The sequence below is a fragment of the Pongo abelii genome, chromosome 3, assembly GCF_028885655.2.
Source record: "Pongo abelii isolate AG06213 chromosome 3, NHGRI_mPonAbe1-v2.0_pri, whole genome shotgun sequence".
NCBI classification, from domain to species: domain Eukaryota; kingdom Metazoa; phylum Chordata; class Mammalia; order Primates; family Hominidae; genus Pongo; species Pongo abelii.
The window spans coordinates 178,103,455-178,123,395 of NC_071988.2; the positions used below are offsets into that span (position 1 = coordinate 178,103,455).

Consider the following 19,941-nt stretch of genomic DNA (forward strand, 5'->3'; position numbering starts at 1 on the left):
AGAGCAAATTAAATACAAAGTAGGAAGAAGAGAAGAGTTAATAAAAATTAGAGCAGAAATCAATGAAATTAAACAAGAAATCAATACAGAGTATCAACAAAACCTAAAAGCTGATTCTATAAAAAGATCAGTTAAGTCAGTGAGCCTCTTGCCCTAGCAAGCCTAATTAAGCCAAAAAGAGAAACACAAATTGTTAATATCAGAAATGAAAGAGGGGACATCACTACATGCTTATGAACATTAAAAGGATAACAAAAGAACATTCTGAACAACTGTGTGCCCACAAATCTGATATCTCAAATAAAACAAATGAATTCTTTGAATGACATAATTTGCCAAAACTCACAAAAGAAAGAATAGAAAATATGAGTTGGCTTGTATCTATTAAAGAGATTGCATCAGTAATCAATAACTTTCCAAAACAGAAAGCACCAGGTCTAGATGGGTGCACTGGTGAATTCAACAAGACATTTAAGAAACAAATTATATCAATTCTCCACAGTCTCTTTCAGAAAACAGATGAAGAGGAAATACTGAATAATTCATTCTGTGAAATCAGCATTACCCTAAAACCAAAACCTGCCAAAGACATTGCAAGAAAATAAAACTACAAACCAATCTTTTTTATTAATAGACACAGAAATCCTCAACAAAATATTATCAAATTAAAACCAACAATATAGAAAAAGAATTATACACCTTGACAAAGTGCAATTTATCCCAGTATGCAAAGCTCATTCAAATTTCAAACATCAATGTAAACCATCATATCAATGCACTAACTAGAAAAAAATCACATGATCTTATCAATAGGTTTCAAAAAAAGCATTTGACAAAATTTCACGTTCATTCATAATTAAAACTCTCACTGTACTAGAGGTATATCAGAACTTTTTCAATTTGATAAAGAACACCTACAAAAATCTTACAGCTAATACCATATTTAATGCTGAGAAACTAGAAGCTTTTCCACTAAGATCAGGAACAAAGTGGCAAGGGTATCTCCTCTCATCATTCCTTTTTAACATAATATTGGAAGTCCTAGCTAGTGCAATAAGACAAGAAAAATAAATAAATAAATATATAGATTGGAATGGAAAAAATAAAACAGTATTTGTTTGAAGATGGCATGGTCATCTAACTAGAAAATCTGAAAGAATTTACAAAAAAAGCTTTTGAAACTAATAAGTAATCCTAACAAGGTTGCAGTATATAATGTTAACATAAGAAAGCCAATCGCTCTCTTACATACAACAATAAACAAGCAGAATTTGAAATTAGAAGCATAATAATATTTACTCAGCATCCCCCTCCAAAAATGGATTAGTTAGATATAAATCTGACAAAATATGTTCAAGACCTAGATGAGAAAAACTATAAAACTCTGATTCACACCTGTAATCCCAGCACTTTGGGAGGCCGAGGCGGGTGGATCACGAGGTCAGGAGATTGAGACCATCCTGGCTAACACAGTGAAACCCCGTCTCTACTAAAAATACAAAAATTAGCCGGGCATGTTGGTGGGTGCCTGTAGTCCCAGCCACTCAGGGGGCTGAGAGAGGAGAATGGCGTGAACCCGGGAGGCAGAGCTTGCAGTGAGCTGAGATCATGCCACTGCACTGCAGCCTGGGCGACAGAGCAAGACTGCATCTCAAAAAAACAAAAACAAAAACAAACTCTGATAAAAGATATCAAAGAAAAGCTAAATAAATGGAGATATTTCATGTTCATAGATAGGAAGACTCAATATTGTCAAGATATCAGTTATTCCCAACATTATCTATAGGTTCAATGTAATCATAATCAAAATCCTGGCATGTTATTCTTTGAATATCAACAAACTGATTTTGATGCATATATAGAGAGTGAAAAGATTTAGAATAGTCAATGCAATATTGAAGGAGAATAACTAAATAAAAAAACTGACAATTATAAACCTTCTATTGAAAAGGGAGATGCATAAGGAAACTTTTCAAGGTTACTTTGATAGTGGTGATGGTTTTATAGCTGTATGCATACATTCAAAGTTACACAATGTATGCAATGAATCAATTCATATATCCAAACTCATTTAGATTTTATTATATTCATTACAGATGTGCAGATTTTGAGTATTATACTTCAAAACATGGTTAAACAAAGGCCTTATTATAAAGAAACAATAATCAAGACAATGTGGTATTGGTGAAAAAATAGACTAATTGATCAACTAATTGCTGAATAGACTAACAGAACAGGAGCTCAGAAATAGACTGAAATAAATCTAGTCAACCAGTCTTTGACAAAGGAGCAAAGGCAATATTATGAAGCAGTTAGTCTTCTCAATAAATGGTGCTTAACAACTGGACGTCTATATACAAAGAAATCTACACACAGACCTTAATCCTTCAAAAATATCAACTCAAAATGGATTATAGACATAAATGTAAAATGCAAAACTATACCTATGTGGTGTTCAGTAAGATGACTTCCTAGGTAAAACACCAAAGGCTCCATCCATTTAAATAAATAATTTAAAAACTGAACTTAATTAACAACTTCTGCTCTGTGAAAGACAATGTCAGGAGAAAAAGAAGACAATCTACAGACCAAGAGAAAATATTTGCATAAGACACACCTGATAAAGAACCTTTATCCAAAATATACAAAAACTCCTAAAACTCAGCAATAAGAAAATGAACAACCTAGTTTCAAAGTGAGTAAAAGACTTGAATGTCTGTTCACCCCATCAAAGAAGATACACAGATGGCAAATAAGCATTTGAAAAGATGTTTAACATCATGTTATTAGGAAATTGCAATTAAAATGAAAATAAGATTCTACTACATACATACCTGAATGGCCAAAATCCAAAACATCGATAATACCATATGCTGGTGAGGATGTAAAGAGACTCTCTCATTCAATGCTGGTGAGAATGCAGATAGTACAACCACTTCGAAAGACACTTTGATAGTTTCTTATAAAGCTAAACATACTTATACTATGTAATCTAGCAATTGTACTCCTTGGTATTTATCCAAATAAATTGAAAACTTTTGCCAACAGAAATTCCTGCACAGGGATGTTTATAGTTGCTTTATTTATAGCTGCCAAAACTTGGAATCAACCAAATTGTCCTCTAATAGGTGACTGGATAAATAAACTATGGTACAACCAGACAAGGGAATATTGTTCAATACTAAAAAAAATTGAAAAGTTTTTCTCTATGAAAATACATGGAGAAAACTTAAATGCATGTTACTAAGTGAAATATGCCCATCTGAAAAGGCTACTATACGCGTACCGTGTAATTCTAGCTATATGACAATCTGGAAAATGCAAAACTATGGAGACTAAAAATACCAGTGGTTGCTGGGGTATGGGGAGAAGGAGGCATGAATAGGCAGAGCACAAGTAATTTTAAGGCAGTGAAACTATTCTGTATGATATTATGATGGCAGATATTTGTCAATAAGCATTTGTCAATACCTATAGAATTTACAATATCATGAGTGAATGCTAATGTAAACTAGATAATTTAGGTGATGATGTCTCAATGCAGCTTCACAGAGTGTAACAAATGTACCACTATGGTGGAAGTTGTTGACAGTGGAAGAAGTTGTGCATGTGTGGGGACAGGGTATATGTGGGAAATCTCTGTACTTCTGCTCAATTTTGCTGTGAATCTACAACTTGTCTAAAAATAAAGTTTTTATTAAAAGTTAAAAACAAATAACATCAAAATTATATAGCGCTGAATAAACACAAAAGTAAAACTGCAGAAATCTGAATGACTACTTTGTATCAATGTCAGTATTGTAGTTGCAGCATTACACTACAGTTTTGCAAAATGTTATCAGTAGGGGAAACTGAGTGAAGTATAGAGGAGACTCTATATTGACTCTTACAACTGCATCTGAATATGCATCTATCTGAATGCAAAGTTCAATTTAAAAAATAAGGTTATGTCTGCTACTGGAGTAGGCAGCCAGATCGAGAGTTTTATCCTAAAAATACAATGAAGAAAATGTCATGAGAATCAATGAGGGTATCTATACTTCTTGAATGCTCACTACTTAATTGAGTAGTGGAGCAGAAAAAGAAAATGACTAGATTTGAAAACCGGATGGTAGGGAGAATCACAGCAGGCACAGCAGGGCTAAGAAAACATGAAAAGCAAAAGCACCTGATATTTTATATTTAAATGTCTAGTAGGCCATCAAGTTGGAAGTGATTTTTTAAAAATAGAAAAAATGTGCTTAAAGCTTAGGAAAAGAGGTCAGGATTACAGACGTACATTTGTACATCTATAAGTTCCATGCATAGAGATAATTGAAAACATGGCAGTGGTCAAGTTGCTTACAGAAAACAGAAAAAAAAAAATGAAAGAAAAAGGCAAAAATTATCCTGTGACCAAAATATAGAAGAATGCCCATGTTTAGTTCTTAGGCAAGGCATATAGTGAACAAATAAACGAAATCAAGTAAATAGGTAGAACATTTTTAAAAATGGGTGATTACACAGAATCAAATGCCAATCCAAATTTTATATTGAATTACTGAGGAAGTTTTGAAATTTTGAAGTTGTTGCTGTCCTCCAAGAAAACAATCTTAGTTTAATTTATAGATCATGGTAAGGAAAGGAAGATAGTTGGTAAATCCAATGGCTCTAAGAAGTTTGGGGAACAAGATAGCCAACTGGCATACAATGCTGACTTCTTATACCTAGAAATCTTAAAGCAATAGGAGAGTGATGGTTCCCAGAGGCTGGCTCATTAACAGAAACATTATTCATATCCTGTAGAGAGACAATGGTGATTGAATAATGATGTATATGTGTGGGAAATGGTAAAAAACAAAACAAACAAAACCTGTAAAGGATGAAGGGAAAGGTTTCACGTTGGGCCTTTTGTTTCCTTGTCATAGCCCTGTATATAATTTCGCTACTTAGGGCTAATTTGACTCTATCAAAAAAATCTGTTTAATTAAGGATGCCATAGACAAAAAATTAGAGATAGACTGGTTAAATATATTGAAACATCTAAAGTCAACAAGGGAGGAACACATATATTATACATGGAACTCCTTTAAATTGATAAGAAAACTCATATAAAATAGGTAAAGAAATAGACAATTCAAAGTAAGAAAAATCTCAAAGACCAATACATATATGTGCATATGCAACCTCAGTAATAGCCAGAAAAAAAAGAAAAAAGTAAATTACACAAAGAGATACAAGTTTACTTATCACTGACAACATTGGATAGCTGGATATTAGTAAATGTGTTAATTATATGGAAAACAAGAAACCTGGCTGGGCATGGTGGCTCACGCCTGTAATCCCAGCAATTTGGGAGGCCATACAGGTGGATCACTTGAGATCAGGAGTTCAAGACCAACCTGACCAACATGGCAAAATCCCGTCTCTACTAAAGATACAAAAGAAGTAGCCAGGCGCAGTGGTGCATGCCTGTAATCCCAGCTAGTGGGGACGCTGAGGCAGAAGAATAGCTTATATCCAGGAGGTGGAGGTTGCAGTGAACTAAGATCGCACCACTGCACTCCAGGTTGAGTGACAGAGTAAGACTTCATCTCAAAAAAAAAAAAAAAAAAAAAAAAAAAAGAAACCCTCAAACAATGATGGAATATCTACTGATGTAATCATTCCAGAAAGCATTACAATTAAGTTATCATTTCTCCTTTGATTCAGCAATTTCCCCATTGGACTAAACTTGCTAGGGAACCTAACCGATATTTACAGTGACCACTAACAGGATGATCACTGTAGCTTGTGTATAGTAGCAAAGCACTGAAAATAACTTGGGTACTATTGTTTATATATAAATTAAGTTACATGCACAAGAAGGAATTCTATGCAGTGGAGGAAGTGAATTGGTTTATATACTTACCCAGGATGTGATAGATCAAAAGCTGACAAGAGGATAGATGAATGCCCAGAACATAGCACTGAGGGAAAAAAAAGAGTAAGCAACATAAGATTAATAACCCTAAATTATTTGTAAGAATGTCAAACACAGAAATATACACAAAATAGTACATTTCTCAATTATGAAAGAAGAGTTGAAAGAACATATTCTACAAGAAAACGTACAGAAAAAAATTAAACAGAAACACCTTGCAGTGGAAATGAAAATTCTATGCCAGAAGATGGCCAACTAGAAGCAGTTAGTGTGTGCCACTCTCATGGAAAGAAACAGAAGGGGAAAGTAACCTTTAACTGAAACACCTAGGTACATGCATTGGGATTCATTAAGAAAAGAAATTGACCTGCAGAGGATGGAGCAAGGCAAGATAGGTTGACCGCCCACTTGGAGTGGCATGGAGCCAGAGGAGCCTCTCCACCCAGGGAAGCAATGAGTTGAGTGAGCAACCCTGGGGATCCATGCTTCTCCCATGGATCTTTGCAACTCTTGGGTCAGGAGATTCCCTCATAAACCCAGTCCACCAAGGCCTTCATTCTAACATGCCAAGCTATGTGGAGTCTTGGCAGAGCAGCTGCTCAGGCACAGGTGGAGCCCCAGAAGCTTTCGATACCCAGGGTTCCTGGCAAAAGTGACTGCAACTCCAGTAAAACAGGAGGTAAGACCCCCATACATACCCCTAGAGAAGAGGCTGAATCTAGGAGACTGAGCAGCCACAGTCTGCAGGCCTTGCTTCCATGGCATCTTGCAGGATAAGACCCTGTGGCTTGGAACTCCAGCTAGCCATGAGTAGCAACATTACATTTCCCTGAGACACAGATTCCAGAGGGAGGGGCAGTCTGCCCACTTAGCTATTTTGCAGCTTTAGTCATTGATGCCTTCAGGTTCTGGAGAATTCAAGGTGTCTAGGAACTGGAGCGGTCTCCCAGCACAGCACAGTAGCTCTATGAAGAGGCAGCCAGACTGCTTTTTCATACAGACCCTGGAACCCATTTCTCTTCACTGAGTGGAATCCCACAACCAAGGTCTACAACCACCCCCACAGGTGTTTTCCAGCTAGCAGCAATTCCAAACCTACCTGGGATGGAGCTCCCAAAGGGAGGGGAGGGCCATGATCTTTGCTGTTTTGCAGCTTTAGCCACTGTCACCTTCAGGCTTTGGAGAGTCTAAGGTGACTGGGGGCTGGAGCAGACCCCCCAGCACAGCACAGCTGCTCTACAGAAAAGTGCCAGAGTGCTCTATAATGTAGGTCCCTCATCCCCTTCCTTCCCACTGGGTGGGAACTCCCTACCGAGGTTTCCAGCCACCACTGCCAGTGTGTTCAGGCTGGCAACAGATCTGTATCTCCCTGGGGTGGAGTTCCCAGATGGATGGGCAAGCCACCATCTTTGCTGTTTTGCAGCCTTCACTGAAGATGCCTTCAGGTACTAGAAAATCTGAGGTAACTAGGGACTAGAGTGGATTGCCAGCATACTGCAGCAGCCCTATGGAAAAGTAGCCTGACTGCTTGTTACATGGGTCCCTGATCCCATATCTCCTCCCTGGGTTGGTCCTCCCAACCTGGGTCTTCAGCCACCTCCAACTGGAACTATCAAGCCAGTAGCAACTCTGCAACTTCCTGGGACAGAGTACCCAGTAGGAGGAGCAGGTTGCCATCTTTGCTTTCTCACAGCCCTTGCCCTTGCTGTCTCCAGGCTCTGGAGAGTACCCAGGATTATGGACTGGTCAAGACCCCCAGGACAGAGCACCCATTTCATAGAAAAGTAGCTGGACTGTTCTCCATGCATGCCCCCATCCTCACTTCTCCTCACTGAGCAGGGCTGCCTGGCCTGATACTTCAGCACAACCACCCTGCTGCTGCCTGACTACTTCGACAGCCTAGCAGTTGGAGGAATAGCCACATGCAGAGATGAGAAAGAACCAATGCAAGAACTCCAACAATTCAAATGGCCAGTGTCCTGTGTCCTCCAAATAACCACACTAGTTCTTTAACAAAGGTTCTTAACCAGACTGACTTGGCTAAAATGACAGAAATATAATTCAGAATATGGATTGGAACGAAGATCAGTGAGATTCAGGAGAACAGCAAAAACCAATCCAAGGAAATTAAGAATCACAATAAAATGATACTGGAGCTGACAGATGAAATAGCTGTTAAAAAAGAAGAACTTCACTGGTCCGATAGACCTGAAAAACACACTACAAGAATTTCACAATGCAATCACAAGTATTGATAAAAGAGTAGACCAAGCTGAGGAAAAATCTTGGAACTTGAAGACTGGTTCTCTGAAATAAGACAGCCAAACAAAAATAAAGAAAAAAAAGAATGAAAAGCAATGAACAAAACCTTGGAGAAATACGGGATTATGTAAGGAGTCCAAATTCATGAATCACTGGCATCTCAGAAAGGGAGAGGGAGAAAGCAAATAACTTGAAAAACATATTTCAGTATAGAGTCCATGAAAACTTCCCCAACCATGCTAGAGTGGGGTTAGAGAGAACTCAGGGAATAGAGAGAACCGTTGCAAGATTCCACACAAGAAGATCATCCTCAAGGCACATAGTAATCAAGTTTTACAAGGTTGAAATGAAAGAAAGAATGTTAAAGACAGCTAGAGAGAAAGGGGAGGTCACCTACAAAGGGAATCTCATCAGGCTAACAGTGGACATCTCAGTAGAAGCCCTGCAAGCCAGAAGAGAATGGAGGCCTGTATTCAATATTCTTAAAGAAAAAATCTTCAACCAAAAATTTCATATCTAGCCAAAATAAGCTTCCTAAGTGAAGGAGAAATAAGATCCTTTCCAGATAAGCAAATACTAAGGGAGTTTGTTATCATCAGACCTGCTTTATGAGAGATATTGAAAGGAGCACTAATTATGGAAGGAAAGAAAGTTACCAACCACTACAAAAACACATCTAAGAACACAGAGCAGTGATACTATAAACCAACCTCACAAACAAGCTGGCATAATAACCAGCTAAAACCACAATGACAGGTTCAAATCGACACATATCAATACTATTCTTGAAGGTAAATGTGCTAAATGCCCCATTTAAAAGGCATTTAGTACAGTACTAATCTGGCAAGCTGGATAAAACAGCAAGACCCAATGGTATGCTATCTTCGAGAGTCCCATTTCACACACAATGACATCCATAGGCTTAAAGGGATGGAGGAAAACCTACCAAGAAAATAGAAATCAGAAAAAAGCAGGGGTTCCAATCCTAACTTCAGACAAAACAGACTTTAAACCAACAAAGATCAAAAAAAGACAAAGAAGGGCATTACATAGTGGTAAAGAATTAAATTCAGTAAGAAGACTTAACTAACCTAAATATAGATACACCCAACACAAGAGCACTCAGATTCATAAAGCAAGTTCTTAGAGACCTACCAACAGACTTCAACTCTCACACAATAATAGTGAGAGACTTCAATGCCCCACTGACTATATTAGTCAGAACACTGAGGCAGAAAATTAACAAAGATATTCAGGACCTGAACTCAACATTGAACAAAATGAGTCTGATAGATGTATACAGATGCATTATTCTTCCCATCACCATGTGGTACATATTCTAAAATCACCACACAATTAGATATAAAATAGTTATCAGCAGATGCAAAAGAACAGAAGTCATACCAAACACACTCTTGCACCACAGCACAATAAAAACGGAAATCAAGACCGAAAAAAAATCACTCAACACAATGCAACTATGTGGAAATTAAACAACCTGCTCCTGAATGACTTTTGGGTAGATAATGAAATTAAGGCAGAAATCAAGAAGTTCTTTGAAACTAATCAGAACAAAGAGACAACATACCAGGATCTCGGGGACACAGATAAGGCACTGTTTAGAAGGAAATTTATAGAACTACATGCCCACATCAAAAAGTTAGAAAGATTTCAAATTAACAACTTAATATCAAAACTAGAAGAACTGGAGAAGCAAGAACAATCCAATCCCAAAGCTGGCAGAGGCAAAAATTAACTAAAATCAGCACTGAACTGAAGGAAATCAAGACACCTAAAAACATTCAAAAGATCAATGAATCCAGGAGTTGGCATTTTGAAAAAATTATTAAGATAGGTTGCTAGCTAGAGTGATATGGAAGAAAAGAGAGAAGATCCAAATAAACACAATCAATAATGACAAAGGGGATATTACCACTGAACCCACAGAAATACAAATAACTATCAGAGATTACTATGCACACCAACAAGAAAACCTAGAATAGATGGATAAATTCCTGGACACATACACCCTTCCAATACTCAGTCAAGAAGAATTTGATTCCCTGAACAGACCAATAATGAGATTTGAAATTGAATCACTAATAGCCTACCAACCAAAAGAAGCCAAGAACCAGACAGATTCACAGTCAAATTCTACCAGATATACAAAGAAGAGCCTACTACAAAGTACCATTCCTTTTGAAACTATTCCCAAAAATTGAGGAGGAGGGACTTCTCCCCAACTTATTCTATGAGACTAGCCTCATCCTGATACCAAAACCTGGCAGAGACACAACAAAGGAAATTTCAGGCCAATATCCTTGATGAACATTAATGTAAAAATCTTCAACAAAATACTGGCAAACCAAATTCAGCAGCAAATCAGAAAGCTTATCCACCACGATCAAGTAGGCTTTATTTCTGGGATATAAGGTTGGTTCAAAATAAGCAAATCAATAAATGTGATTCATCACATAAACAGAACTAAAGACAAAAACCACACAATCATCCCCACAGATGCAGAAACGACTTTCAATAAAATTCCACACCTCTTTATGTTAAAAAAAAAAAAACTCAATAAACTAGGCATTGAAGCGACGTGCCTTGAAATAATAAGAGCTATTTAAGACAAACCCACAGTGGGCATCAACTGAATTGGCAAAAGCTGGAAGCATTTCCTTTAAAAACTGGCACAAGACAAGGACGCCCTCTCTCATCACTCCTATTCAATATAGTTTTGGAAGTTCTGGCTGGAGTAATCAGGCAAAAGGAAGAAATAAAGGGCATCCAAATAGAGAGAGAAGAAGTCAAACTATCCCTGTTTGCAGATGACATGATTCTATATCTAGAAAACCCCATAGTCGTGGCTCAAAAGCTCCTTAAGCTGATAGACAACTTTAGCAAAGTTATAGGATACAAAATCACCTACAAAAATCAGCATTCTTATACTCCAACAACAGCCAAGCTGAGAGCCAAATCAGGAACACAATCCCATTCACAGCTACCACAAAAAAAAAAAAAAATATCTAGGAATACAGCGAATCAGGTGAAAGATCTCTACAATGAGAATTACAATACATTGCTTAAAGAAGTCAGAGATGACACAAACAAATGGAAAAATATTCCATGTACATGATAGGAAGAATCAATATCTTTAAAATGGCCATATTGCCCAATGCAATTTAGAGATTCATTGCTATTCCTATCAAACTACCAATGACATTATTCATAAAATTAGAAAAAAATCTATTTTAAAATTTATATGGAACCAAAAAAGAGCCCAAATAGACAAGGCAATCCTGAGCAAAATGAACAAAGCTGGAGGCATCATGTTACCTGACTTCAAACTATTCTACAGGGCTACAGTAACCAAAACAGCATGGTACTGGTACAAAAACATACACATAGACCAATGGAACAGAACAGAGAGCCCAGAAATAATGCCACACACCTACAACCATCTGACCTTTGACAAAGCTGAAAAAAACAAGCAATGGGGAAAGGACCCCTATTTGATTAATGGTGCTGGGATAACTGGCTAGCCATATGCAGAAGATTGAAACTGGATCCCTTGCTTACACCATATATAAAAATCAACTCAAGATGGATTAAAGACTTAAATGTAAAACCCAAAGTTATAAAAACCCTGGAAGACAACCTAGGTAATACCATTCTGAAGATAGGAACTGGCAAATATTTCATTATGAAAATGCCCAAAGTAATTGCATCAAAAGCAAAAATTGACAAATGGTATCTAATTAAAGAGCTTCTACAGAGCAAAATAAACTGTCAACAGAGTAAACAGACAACCTACAGAATGGGAGAAAATTTTTGCAAATTATGTAGACAAAAGTCCAATATCTAGCCTCTATAAAGAACTCAAACAAATTTATAAGAAAAAAACCCATTAAAAAGTGGATAAAGGGCATGAATATAGACACTCTTAAAAAGAAGATGTACATGTAGCCAACAAGGATATGGAAAAAAACTCCATATCACAGATCAATAGAGAAATGCAAATCAAAACCAAAATGAGATACCATCTCAAACCAGAGTGGCTATTACTAAAAAGTCAAAAAATAATAGATGCTTGTAAGGTTGTGAAGAAGAGGAACCCTTATATACGGTTGGTGGAAGTGTAAGTTAGTTCAACCACTGTGGAAAGCAGTGAGGCAGTTCCTCAAAGAGCTAAAAACAGAACTATCATTCAATCCAGCAATTCCATTACTTGGTATATACCCAAAGTGATATAAATTATTCTACCATAAATACACATGCATGTGTATGTTCATTGTAGCACTATTCACAATATCAAAGACATAGAATCTACTTAAATGCCCATTGATGGTAGACTGGATAAAGAAAATGTGGTACATAAACACCATGCAATACTATGCAGCCATTTAAAAGAATAAGATAATGCCCTTTGCTGGAACATGGATGGAGCTGGAGGCCATTATCCTAAACAAACTAATGCAAGAACAGAAAAACAAATACCGTGTGTTCTAACTTGTAAGTGGGAGCCAAATGATGAGAACACATGGACACAGAGAGGAACAACAGATACTGGAGCCTACTTGAAGATGGAGGGTGGGAGGAGGGAGAGGAACAGAAAAAAACAACTGTTAGGTACTAGGATTAGTACCTGGGTGACTAAATAATCTGTACAACAAACCCCCATGAGTTTACCTGTGTAACAAACCTATACATGTATTCCTGAACCTAAAATAAAAGTTAAAAAAAGAAAAAAAAATTCTACACTAGAACTTCAATTCGGAGCACTTGAGATCCTTAAAAACAAAAAGGAAATAAACAAGCAAGTTTGTTTTTTGGAAATGTCAGCAGGTTTAGTGGTAGTACAATTTAATCAAGATAGTGAGAAGGAGAAACTTGAGATTGTTTCTAATTCACAAGGAAGGAACAAGGAGAAAAGGAGAGTTGAAGTACAAAGAAAAAAGGATGCTTATTTTGGAACAGTATTCTGAAGGAAGGTAGAAGGAAATGGGTTTTGGAGACTCAGGTTAAATGAATATCTTTGGTAAGTAGAAAGATCCCATTTTCTTCAGCAGGAGCAAAGGAATAGAGAAAGAATGAACAGACAGAGATATTTTAAGGCAAATATGGGGTGGTGAGAGCAGCTTCCTTTCTCTTCTTATTTTTTTTTTTAGTGTATTTCTCAATTTAGCACAGAAATGTATTGTCTTATTTTCAAAATCATCACATGTGTATTATTCTTGGATCCTTAACTATATTGAGAGCACCTTACATTTCCTCAGAGATTATGAGAAAAATGAATTTTAGATCAAGAAGGGTCTTAAGAAGCATGTAATTAGCATTGATAATACCTGTATTATGTGATAAGCACAGTTTAAAGGGTGTACATGCATTTCTCTAGACAAATCCTTCTTTTCTTTTTTTTTTTTTTTTTTTTTTTCCCAACGGATGATTAAATGAAGATCCAAAGAGGCTACCTGGAGGAAGTCACAAACAGTAGCTAATGACAGTGTTGGGGATAAGAATCCAGATGTCTTCATTTCCAGGTCTTGGCCTGTTTTCCTCTACCTAAATCCTGCTGCAGATCAGCAGCTTCCAGTGCTGGATGATAAGTAAGCTGAAAGCGTGTTCCCTGAGTGAGGATTAACAATAGGCATGTGGCCTCATTTTAAAAATCTTCAACTCACAGGCCTTGTCACAGGTTTGTACCCCAGGCTCTTCTTTTTTCTTTTTGAAAGCTTCAGTCATACAGAGAAGGATAATAAAGCCAATACTCCTCTTGCCGAGGTTTTATGAGTTTCTGTGCTGAAGACAGCATGCCAGAAGCTATTTTGGGCTATACAGTTTAAAATAATGAGAAAACCAACACCAGCAGCTGGGTGAACTGAGCACAATGCAAACAAGTATCACTGAGCACACACGCACAGTGGGGACCTGCTCCACGGGTTTATAGCTTTTGGGAGCTGCTGCTGCAGTTCTTTTTTCCTGAGAGAACACTGACTACATTGGCGCTTTGCTAGTCTGGAGGTATCCAGTCCCAGCTTTAATGAAAGGCCTCACTGCCAGTAGTTCGGCCAAGAAGGGAACTCCCACTCCTGGGCATCGTTTTGCCCTGAATGGGTATTAAGCAATTAATTATGAAACCCTGCTTCTATATGGTTGCTATGGAAATCCATGGGAAGGAAACATTAAATATTGTAGGAAATAATTCGAGAATAATGAGCTGAGAGGGACAGACCATCACCATCTCAATTATTTCCATCATCACATTGTCAGGTGGAAAAAGTAAAAATCTATGGAAATTCTATGCACGTTAATTTTCCTTTGTTGGAATTTGAATATTTCTAAAAAGTATAATTCATTCATATGAGGCTTCCACATTCTTTGAAAGAGTATTGGATAAAAATCACTCCAGATTAACTAATTATACTCCCCCAAAGCAATGAATGTAAACATTTGGTTCACATCTTTAATAATTCAAGAATATACACACTCATAGTTTTATACTTACATTTTTATTTTTTTCAGAAAATCCTCATTAAAATCCTCATAAATTCCAAAACGTTCATGCGTCAAAGAAGCCGTAATCCTTCAAAATGAAGAAAAGGATTAAGAGAAATAAGTCATTCTGTGACAAAAATAAGCTCTTAAGCTCACGTGTCAGTTTTAACAAAGTTTCATAGCTTATTGCATTAGCTTCTGTCTTTGGTTATATCATGTCAAGTCAGGGCATGCCATTTGACCCATTACTTGAAAAGAAATACTTATAAATTTTCTTTGGTCATCAAAGCTGGCAGAAGTGGAATTTAGAATGATGATATTTCCATCCTTCCTGAGCTCAATTGAGCACAATATGGGTCTTGAGTAATAGAGAACAATGGGGCTATAGTCGAAAAGCACAGTTAAGCAAGAGTTTTCTGTGAGATGGTTATGATGCGTGAGTACCAGAGTATTAATTGTCAAATAAAATTTTCAGTAATTCAAAACATAGCTTTCATACAGATATAAAATGAAGATGTGTCAAATAAAATAGAACTCATGAACAAATAAACAGTGAGATGCTAACACTGGTTAAGAAACCATTGAGTATAGGCATTTGAGAAAAACAAGCATTAGACTATGATCTCTAGGTTAGATTTTTTTTAAAACTTTAGTGTTCTACAGGGTAATAATGAAACCATTACTTTTAAGATATTTTTCCAATGAACAGAAATACACAAATTAACATACAACTTCACAGTGTCTAGGCCTGAATTAAAAAAAAAATCAATAACAATCACAGGTAAATTACTCTAAATAGTCCTGGGATTTGGAAGTGATACACTGTGCTCTTTTTATTTAGAAGTTTTGGATATGTTTTCTTAACAGTTCCTCTATTTTGATAATAAACAACCTCTAAAAATTTTTCTTGATTTCAAATGAGTCTGGCTCCATTATGTTTGGCCTGATATTTTACACATGTGCAGAAAACACTGTGAATTAATTATATAAGACTCCCTGAGTTTGGAGCACAGAACAAATACTGAAGCTAAAAAATTAACATTTGTGTGGAAATTTCATTCTGGAAATTAAGATTGGGTCTTTTAAATGCCTCTATTATTTGTTCTTCTATCTCAAACCTAAGTGACAGACTGTAGAAAGATATTATTGCTAATATAAAGAATGAAGAATTATCCTTCAATTTGATTAAGCCCTAGTGTTACATTTTCACAATCCTAAAGTTTGTAGAAGTAATGATGTATTCTGATCAATAAACCAGTGTCAGAAATTCAAGCAGCTCAGTTTAAACAGAATTACCATTTGTCCTAAGAATCTAATTATTGGGTGTGTAACCAAAGGAATACAAATCATTCTACCATAAAGACACATGCACCCATGTGTTCATCACAGCACTATTCGCAATAGCAAAGACATGGAATCAGCCTAAATGTCCATCAATAGTAGAGTGGATAAATAAAATGCAGGACATATACAGCATGGACTACTACACAGACATAAAAAAGAATGAGATCATGTCCTTTGGAGCAACATGGATGGAGCTAGAGGCCATTATCCTGAGCAAACTAACACAGAAACAGAAAACTAAATATCACATGTTCTCACTTATATGTGGGAGCTAAACAATAAGAACACATGGACACAAAGAGGGGAACAACAAACAATGAGGATTACTTGAAAGTGGAGGGTGGGAGAAGCGGGAGGATCTCCCTTAGTACCCATAGTACCTATTGGGTACTATACTTATTACCTGAGTAAGGAAATAATCAGTACACCAAACCCCCTAGACATACAGTTTACCTGTATAGCAAACCTACGATTTTACCCCTGAACCTAAAATAAAAGTTAAAAACAAAAAAAAATCTTCCTATCTAAAAATTAAAAAGAAACTTAAGCAGTCAGATTAATTGGCCTCTTCAAAAAATAAAAAACCCAAACCCTATTAAAAAATAAAAGGTATGCCTGTTTTATAGCACAAAGTAATACTAATAAAGTCACAAAAATTATATACAGCTCTTTATTCACTTTTTAAATCAAAATTATTATGCCAGTCTATTTTGTTCAAAGATTCACCTTAAGTTTATGAATTTGAATTTTTAAGTGAAAATGTTTCTAGATGGTGGTTTCATGAGGATTGTTTTTTCTCAAATGGCTAGCAGATTTAAAATATTAAAAGTTTGGTTTCATTATTTTCTGAGAATGTTAGATGTATAATATATGTGATTAACTTGAGGGTTTTTATTATCTAGTGTAATAATATCCCCCAGAGGAAAGAAAATATTTTAAATTCACACAAAGAGAGGAAAAGGCTTTTCTCAGTTGCAGACACATCACTTTCTGCTTCAATTCAGCAGGCTCAGCTCCTGGTGAAGGATAAAAATGAAGCACAAATCCAGGTTTCGAAAGTCTATTCTACTTTTGATTGTTCAAAAGAAAATTTTGCAGTTGATTTGAACTCACACATAGCAAAATGAACAAACAAAAGAAGCCTAACAAACCAGATTTTATGTTGTCTCTGACCTGATAGGATAGATTTCTAGCATCCTGGTGGAGATTCTTAATTACAGACATAAACCGACTCACATATACACACAGCATGCAATGGTGGCTAATGCTCTACCAGTTTTTGCCTCTGGTTGGGGAGAGAGAACTCAAACCATTAGTTAAATAATGCACAGACAGACCAACAGCCTTGGCTAAGAAATATAAACAAAGACAGAAAATTAAGAGGCAAAAAGATAAAGTTCTAGTACCACTTGAGATCCTGAGAATCATGAAAACATAGGCTTCAGCCGGAAAAATGATGAATTGCATTTTTCTGACAACGCAGATGATTATCTATGGCAGATGCATCCACTTGGGCATCTTGTAAATAACCTCTAAAAATGTCCACGTTTAATTTTAGAACATAAAAATATGATTCTCATGTAAATATTGAATACATATATATCAAGGATTTTATGCAACTGATTAATTAATGCAGATGTCAGGAAAAAAAGAGTTTTTAAAGTTTAAACAATCATTTTGGGGAGCTGGCTATTTCTAGGCAGCAATGCTCTTGTGTGGTAGTCTTTTGATTTTAAAGTTTTGGGTATTTCTTAGGGTATTTAAAAGAAACTCAGTTTATATATTTTTAGATAGTATTTGGAGAGCTATATTATGGTTTAAAATAAAAATAACATGCTTGAAAATAAATATAGTTTATATTCAGTTAATAAACATGAGTTAAATAAAATGTATTTTAAAGATGCATTTAAAAAACTGACTATAATATGGCCTTCAAGTAAATTCATAAAGGAAAAAACTAAAAAATATCTCCTGATTAGAAGCAACTCAAACTTAAGCATAATGTTCTTAGAGTAATGTGGACTGCTGGCTGATACTAGCTTTAAAAACCTATACCATTCCTATTTTTATTTTTTATTTTTATATTTTTAGAGATAGGGTCTTGCTCTGTTACCCAGGCTGGAGTGCAGTGGCATGATCATAGCTCACTCTAGCCTAAAACTTCTGGGCTTAAGCAATCCTCCTGCTTCCGCCTCCCAAGTAGCTGGGACTACAGGCACCCACCACCATGTCACACTTATTTTTATTTTTGTAGAGACAGGGCATTGCTATGTTGCCCAGGCTGGTCTCAAACTCCTGGTCTCAAGCAATTCTCCCACTTTGGCCTCCCAAAGTTATGTGATCACAGGCATGAGCCACTACTCCTGGCCCCATGCCTATTTTGATTGCATATTGAGACTTAAGGGCTGAATTCTTTCGCCTTAACTAAAAACAGAATATACATTTCTATTAACCAAAAAAGACAAATTATGTTTTCTATATTTTTGTCTGATAGATTATAGTTTTTTCAAATACTCAATTCACATGAGTTATACACAATTTATTTTGGTGGCATAAATATTTTCACACCTTATGTACTGCCATTTTAAATTATACAAGTAATACTGTGATTAGTATAATATTAATTCATTTTAAATATTATCATAATATTGATGACTTTTTGCCATTACATATTGATTGTATGATCAACAGTCTGCACTTTAACAAGGTTCTCAGATGACTTATGTGCACATTAAATTCTGAAAAACACTCATGTAAGAAAAATAGGTAGAATTCAGATTCTAATGTTGTCCTTGCCATTCAGTAGCTTTGTAATCTTACAACCTGACATAAACACTTTTTTCATCTATTAAACGGGACAGTAAAGCCTGCCTTTTAAGGCCGTTGTGAGTACTAAATAATTGTTACCTATAAATTTCCTGGTAAATTCAAGTCTCTATAAATGTTAGCCATCACAATAATATCATTTTAAAAAGTCAGACTAAAGTTTCCATTGAAAAATCTTAGATCTAAAGCAAGTAATTATAATATTCAGTCTTCTAATCTCCACTACATAAAACCGTTGAGTGAGCACATATATTTTATTTAGGGCAAATTTTCAATTTCTCAAGTAATTGTCCCTAAATTAGTGCTTCCAAGTAGTAGTTCCTGATTCAGTAACATTTCAATCCCTGGGAATTTGTTAGAAATGCAAATTATCCAGTCCAGCCCTTACCTAATGATAAGAAGCTGTAGGAAGAGGGCCCAGCAATCTGTGTTTAACAAGTTTCCCAGGTGATTCTGATACATACTAAAGTTTGAGAACTATTGTCTAGATCAACCTCCAGGAATATTTAACCCAATTAATTTTCTGAGATCATCTAGTGAACACTTTTGGAGCAGACATCCAATCCACGATTACCATGCATCTAAACGTTGCTTAATGCATCTCATTGGCATCAACTTCCATCTCTGGACCTGAGTGCACACCATTTCTCTGTAATGGCTAGATTTCCTAATTCTAAACATTTGGCATTTTCAGTGAAATGGATTACAGTGATAATTTTTCTAAGAGAAGAATTTTGTTTTTACCTTGCTGGCAACCTCAATAAAGCTGCTTCCATACTTCTTCCTGGAGGGCTTTTGGCTGCTGTGATCCTGTAGCCAACTATAGGCACATAGCGTCCGGAATACCTAGAGGTGTTTTTGCAGCTACAGAATCTTCTCTTTGTTAACTTTCCTGTCCTTGTTCTGTTTACGGCAATGTTCATCCTGACCTTCACAGTGCATCATGTTGCCAGGGGGACTTAGCAACAAAAGCAGCAGAGGAAGTGAAGGGATATATTTAAAAAATGTAGATCTAAACCTAATCTTTGTTTTCTTTTTGGTTAAAATGAATTCATAGATGTTAGTTATTGAAACTGCATGCTTTGTTAATCATAAGTCTGTCTAAAATCCCT

The 19,941-nt window shown here is 36.1% G+C and overlaps 1 long non-coding RNA gene across 1 annotated transcript in view; it reads right to left on the reverse strand.

Annotated features, from left to right (window-relative positions):
- Window positions 1-19,711, reverse strand: part of LOC129058874 (uncharacterized) — a 30,683-nt gene extending 10,972 nt beyond the window's left edge. The window contains exons 1-3 of the long non-coding RNA XR_008524289.1: window positions 19,574-19,711; window positions 14,670-14,747; window positions 5,891-5,948 (exon numbers count right to left, since the gene is read on the reverse strand). This is a non-coding gene — a long non-coding RNA (uncharacterized LOC129058874). The remainder of the gene's footprint in view (window positions 1-5,890; window positions 5,949-14,669; window positions 14,748-19,573) is intronic.
- Window positions 19,712-19,941: the final 230 nt, after the last annotated feature.